A 6,420-nucleotide genomic window follows, 5' to 3' on the forward strand; every position below is an offset into this window, starting at 1 on the left:
TTTATGTGGCGAGGTTGGTGTATGTGTGGTGAAATGTGCACTGAGAGTGGTATATGTGTTCGAGCACGTGGTAGTGTGTGGCGCATTTTGTGTGTGTGTTCATATCCCCGTGGTGGTGTGATTATCCCATGTTGGGGCCCCACCTTAGCAACTGTACAGTATATACTCTTTGGTGCCATCGCTGTCATTCTTTAAGTCCCCCTTGTTCACATCTGGCAGCTGTTAATTTGCCTCCAACACTTTTCCTTTCATTTTTTCCCCATTATGTAGATAGGGGCAAAATTGTTTGGTGAATTGGAAAGCGCGGGGTTAAAATTTCACCTCACAATATAGCTTTGACGCTCTCAGGGTCCAGACGTGTGACTGTGCAAAATTTTGTGCCTGTAGCTGCGACGCCTCCAACACTTTTCCTTTCACTTTTTCCCCATTATGTAGATAGGGGCAAAATTGTTTGGTGAATTGGAAAGCGCGGGGTTAAAATTTCACCTCACAACATAGCCTATGACGCTCTCGGGGTCCAGACGTGTGACTGTGCAAAATTTTGTGGCTGTAGCTGCTACGGTTCAGATGCCAATCCCGGACATACATACATACATACATACATACACACACACACACATTCAGCTTTATATATTAGATATGTATATATATATATACAGCTGGTATAACCTGGGCATCTCCTGTATATAATTATATATGTACAGCCGGTATAACCTGGGCATCTCCTGTATATAATTATATATGTATAGCCAGTATAAGGCTGGTTTCACATTTGCGTTTGTGGCCGCAGCGTTTGCACCGCATATAAACGCATGCGTCGTGTTTTCCTATATTTAACATTAAAAACGCATGCAGTTTTTTTTGTTCGCGTTTTGTCGCGTTTGACGACGCATGCGTCGTCCCGTCGTTTGCAGCTTGGCGTGGAAATGCAACATGTAGTAGTTTCTAGAGGCGTCTATTTGCAGCCAGGAAACGCATGCGTTCGATTGCGACAAAAAAACGCATCGCTGTCAATGTAAACGCATGCGTTTTTAAGCACATGCGTTTTGTTGCGTTTTTGAATGCATGCGTTTCAATTGAGAAAAACATGTCTAGACACTGATAAGCCACCCCCCACCATCAAGGTGATAAATGGAGGGTGTGGACAGTTGCAGGTCACTTCTCACCAGACTCTGAAGCAGACGAGACACAGACAGGCTACATCTTGGAGGAAAACAAGACCCTGAACAATGTGAGTATATCCTAGCCAATGCCTTCATTTTCTATTTTCTGTCTCTACATGTCCTAATTTCTGCCATTTCTTTCTTTCTACATGCATCAGAATGTCTTCTTTGGATTCTTCATCTGGTGAGGAGTTTCGGCAAGGACAGTCGGAAGTGGAGCATGTCAGTGAGGTGAGTATTTGCCTCGTCAGATTGGTAAGTATTCACTGTCACATCGACACATGTGACAATTTGATTTTTTCCTTTTTTTAGAGCTCTTCTACTGCGGCAGAGACAGGGCAGGAGCAGCGGAGTCAAGGTCCGGTGGCAAGACGGCAGCGGGTACGTATACAAGGCTGACTGTCCTCAGTGTAATATTCTTGAATCTTCCTTTCTTTCCACTCGTATTTCTTTACATTTTTCTTCTGGATTCCTTTTGTATGTTGACTTTCCTATTCATGCCATTTCTCAGGATCTTTTTTCTTTCTTTTCCTTATGTTAATTGAGCAAACTTTAATGACTTTCTTTAATTTTTAGGTTTCACAACGGGAGGATGATCTGATAGAGAATGACCTCCTTATCACCCTGGTCCTGGAGCGAGTCCCGTTGTGGGATACCCGGGATCCACTGCACTCAAACAACGTCACGATCCGGCGGTTATGGAATGAGGTGGCCCAAGCGATGTGGGATGGCTGGGACAACGCCCCGACACGGGTCCGAGCTGCATTTGGTAAGTATTGCACTGCAGTGTGAAGTAGCAGAGACCTTGGCCGTGCTCACTCGACTGTGTGTGATGAAAGAAACTCTCTGGAGTTTCTCTCATCACACACAGTTGTGTGAGCACGGCCAAAAGTACTTTTTCTGACGACAATTTTTTTTTTTAACAGTGGCCAAAGTCAAAACACGTTGGCGTTCGATGAAGAACCGCTTCAACAAGGACCTGCGTCAAGAGAGCCGTGTTCCCAGTGGTTCAGGAGCAAGGATCAGACGATACAAATACCATCGAGTACTGTCATTTTTAAGACCGGTCCTTGCCCAGAGAACGTAAGTACTTATCACGTGCATTAGGTTGTATTGTATTGCCATAATCTGTATTTTTACATTCCACAGGATTTTGCGTCTGGTTAATTTTTGATAGTAATTTTCTTTTTCCTTTTTTCACAGCACATACCGCACTACTGTTGGCCCAGGTTCTGGAGCGGTCCTTCATCCGACAGCCACGGACCCGTCCCAGCCATCCAGCAGCGCAGCAGCAAGTGGGCCTTCCACACTAACTGGAGACCAGGGAGCTGGTCCATCAGGTCTTCCCCTTTCGCAGTCCTCTTCCACTGCCCCATTTTTTGGGGGCTCCTCCCGGCAGTGGAAGAGGGCTGCGGACAGGTCACTCATGCCCGAGTTTTTGCACTTGAGCTCGGTTTTACACGACGCAATCAAGGCTTTGGGTGACCGAATGGATGTTTCACATAACCTCTTAAATGCACGTATCCAGGAGGTCAGCAAAAGCCTTGATCAAGTGAAAGCCAACCTCCAGAGGCCAGCACATCATTTTTTTAATCAAATTGTGCAGGGCATGTTGGAACACCTTACTCCTGATCTCCAGCTGAGTGTCATACAGGACTGCAATGCTGCTTACGAGCAGGCTATGCAGCAGAGTCGGTATTTCCAGCAGACAGTGGGGGCATATCCACCTGTGCCTTCACTGTCACGATTGTCCTCAATGCCGACCTCTGCTGCATCCCACTGCACGGCCACCTCAATTCCTTCCACAGCCGGACACCACTACAGCACCACCACCATGCCGAGTGCAGTTGGACATCCCACCGCCACCACCATGACATCCGCTGCTCCTGCTTGGACCTCCTCCACTGACACCACGATGCAGCAGGACCCTGGCATGGCCTTCTGTACCGCCACCTCCACGATGCAGCAGGACCCTGGCATGGCCTTCCGTACTGCCACCTCCACGATGCAGCAGGACCCTGGCATGGCCTTCCGTACCACCACCTCCACGATGCAGCAGGACCCTGGCATGGCCTTCCGTACCGCCACCACCACGATGCAGCAGGACCCTGGCATGGCCTTCCGTACAGTGACCACCACGATGCAGCAGGACCCTGGCATGGCCTTCCGCTCTACAAGCGCTATGGACTCTGGCATGGCTGCACGCTCTACGAGCACTATGGACTCTGGCATGGCTGCACGCTCTACGAGCGCTATGGACTCTGGCATGGCTGCATGCTCTACGAGTCCTGCGGTTTCCCTTTGGGTCCTCCCCTGCTACTTTTTATGCACTTTATTGTATGTTTTCCTGTTTATCATTCACTAATAAAACGTTTTCATATTTTTATACCTGATTGCTCTTTTTTCTCCGGAGTCACAATATCTTCCATTGAGCGGGTTCTTTTGTTGTGTGGCTCCTGTCATATCTGTGTTGAATGACATGTGTGGCACTGACATGATGCCATTGAGGTTGTGTTATTTATTAATTGTTTCTGTGTTTCTCACAGCTGACCTCAAACCTGAGATGGATTTTCGCGCACGTGACCATGCGTGGCGCACCTTAATTAATGATGTGATGCAGGACGACCCCGAGGGGTATGCTGGGGGAATTGATAAGATTGTACAGGACGATATTAACAAATTTAAGGATTTGTATAGAAAAAGGATTCGAGTCTGGTGGAACCATGCGTTCCTAGAAAAATATATCCAAAAAGACCTGATACCAAGAGGGCTCAGAGTACAGGTTTTCCCGTCATTCCCGATTCTGGACGAGGGTTTTAAGAATAGATGGGAGAACTATGCGAATGCCTGCTCTAGAGGATTCCTCGAACTCCTCAGAGATATGAACTCTGCAACTCTAATCTCCTTTGAAAAAGAGATTGAGGATATTCAGGTGACACTTCATCGTGAGTTGAGTAATGATGCTTTAAAAAAATTCAATGAGGAAATTGATACTCTTTCTCAAAAATGGGTACAAGAGGTACAGTCGCTTAAAACGAAGAAATTTCAATGAGACGTGGCAAGAAACTCCCAACGTGTTTATAAGTGGCGAAATGCGTACAGTCGGTCAAGGCCTCAGTCGAGAAATTCCTCCTATTTAAGATCTCGATCAAATTCCAGGAGATCTAATCTGTCTGGTGGTGTCTTGGGTTCCTCACAAGGTGGTTCCATAACAAATACATCTACCGCTAGACGTACCACAAGACAGACAACTAAATCAAAACAAACTGGAGGGAATTCTAACCAGCAGGGAGGATTACAGGTAGTGAATCTCTCCCAATATACACTAACTGAGACCCAAGTAAGGGTACTGAGTAAGGGATTTTCTTTTGCCCCTACTAATTCGTTCAACTTTTTTACAGCCATGAAGGACCTCAACTTATTCTCTCGAAAATTGCTTCTCAGAAAACTCCATCATAAGAAAGAGTCATGTGAACTGATGTCTGAGATCGAGAGAGAGACCCTTCATGACTTGGAGGACCTCCTGGAGGAGCAGGAGGGCCCCAGTACAAGTAGGTTTCCATCCTCCGCTATGGCCAGATCGGCTAGGTTCCCCCGCTTGTCACTCAGTCCTGCTATTGACATCTTTACGAGATTGGTAACAGAGGAATTCAAGGAACTGTCTACTAGACGGCGCTTTGATAACCTCACAAAAGATGAAAGGACGGCCATCTCAGATCTCCAAAAATTACCCAATATCGTTTTTAAGGCGGCTGACAAGGGGGGCAACATAGTCATCTGGCCTCAAGATAAATATGAACGCGAGGCATTTCGCCAATTGAGGGATCGAGATACTTATCGCAGACTGTCCTTTAATCCCACATCCACGTTTTCATTGGATCTCCAAAAAATCCTAATTAGGGCCCTTGATGAGGGTCTAATTACTAAACAAGTCCTTGAGGGTCTGACAGTTAGGTTTCCTAAAATCTCAACTTTTTATTTATTGCCCAAAATCCACAAGAATGCCGTCGACCCCCCTGGGCGTCCTATAGTATCAGGAATCGGCAGTCTATGTGATCCGATTTGCCAATTTATAGATTTTTATCTAAAACCTTTGGTGGAAACACTTCCATCCTATGTACGTGACACGACGGACGCCCTGGCGAGGGTTGATGGCATTCTTGTGGATCATGACACGTTGCTGGTGACAGCAGATGTAGAAAGCCTATATACTTGCATTAATCATCAACATGGTATTGAGGCTGTCCGCCTCTTCCTCGGTGCGTCCAACCGGGACGGCCCTTTTTGTGAGCTTATCCTCGAGTTGCTGCACTATATCCTTACCCACAATTACTTCGTCTTTAAAGATTGCTTTTACCTCCAGACGCGTGGCACAGCCATGGGCGCGGCCTGTGCGCCCTCGTACACAAATCTCTTCCTGGGCTCCTGGGAGAGATTTTTGTTTGGGGACGAGGGCCCACGGGCCGCCTCCCATGTGCTGTGCTGGCATCGTTATATAGACGATGTCTTCTTTTTGTGGGACGGGACGGTGCAGCAGCTCGGGGAATTTATGGGGACACTTAACCAGAATGCTTTAAATATCCGTCTAACTTATACCTATGACATCAAAAAAGTTAATTTTTTGGATGTCACTTTTGAGGTGGACCACACTGGTCGCATCCAGACGGATGTTTATCGCAAACCAACATCGGTTAATGCACTTATCCTTGCATCCTCTGCTCATAATCCATCTATGATTAGGGCCGTCCCGGTTGGCCAGTTCCTGAGGATGAGGCGGATCTGTTCGTCAGATGCAAAATTCGAGAGCCAGTGTGCGGATCTTAAAACACGGTTCTCCGCACGCGGCTACTCGAATAGATGCATCAAACGGGGTTACCAACGGGCTAGAGAGACCTTTCGTAATGATCTACTACAGCCCTCAAGGACGAGAAAAGGGACCCGTGACAATGGCCCGATTAGGTATATCTCGACTTACAATCATGAATGGGAGGAGATGCGTAATATTCTCAAAAAATACTGATCCATCTTGGGGGCTGAACCCTCTTTACAAACATCAGTAGGGATGGGTCCTTCTATGACTGCCAGGAGATCAAAAAATTTAAAAGACCTTCTGGCGAAAAGTCATTATGTTCCATTTAGAGTTAATCCGTTTGGGTCCAGAGGGCCCATTGTTGGATCCATACCCTGTGGTCACTGCCTGGCATGCGCGAATGTCCTGCGATGTACCACATTTAAATCATCCGATGGTAAAAGAGAA

Source organism: Ranitomeya variabilis, chromosome 1, assembly GCF_051348905.1.
Source record: "Ranitomeya variabilis isolate aRanVar5 chromosome 1, aRanVar5.hap1, whole genome shotgun sequence".
Lineage (NCBI taxonomy): Eukaryota > Metazoa > Chordata > Amphibia > Anura > Dendrobatidae > Ranitomeya > Ranitomeya variabilis.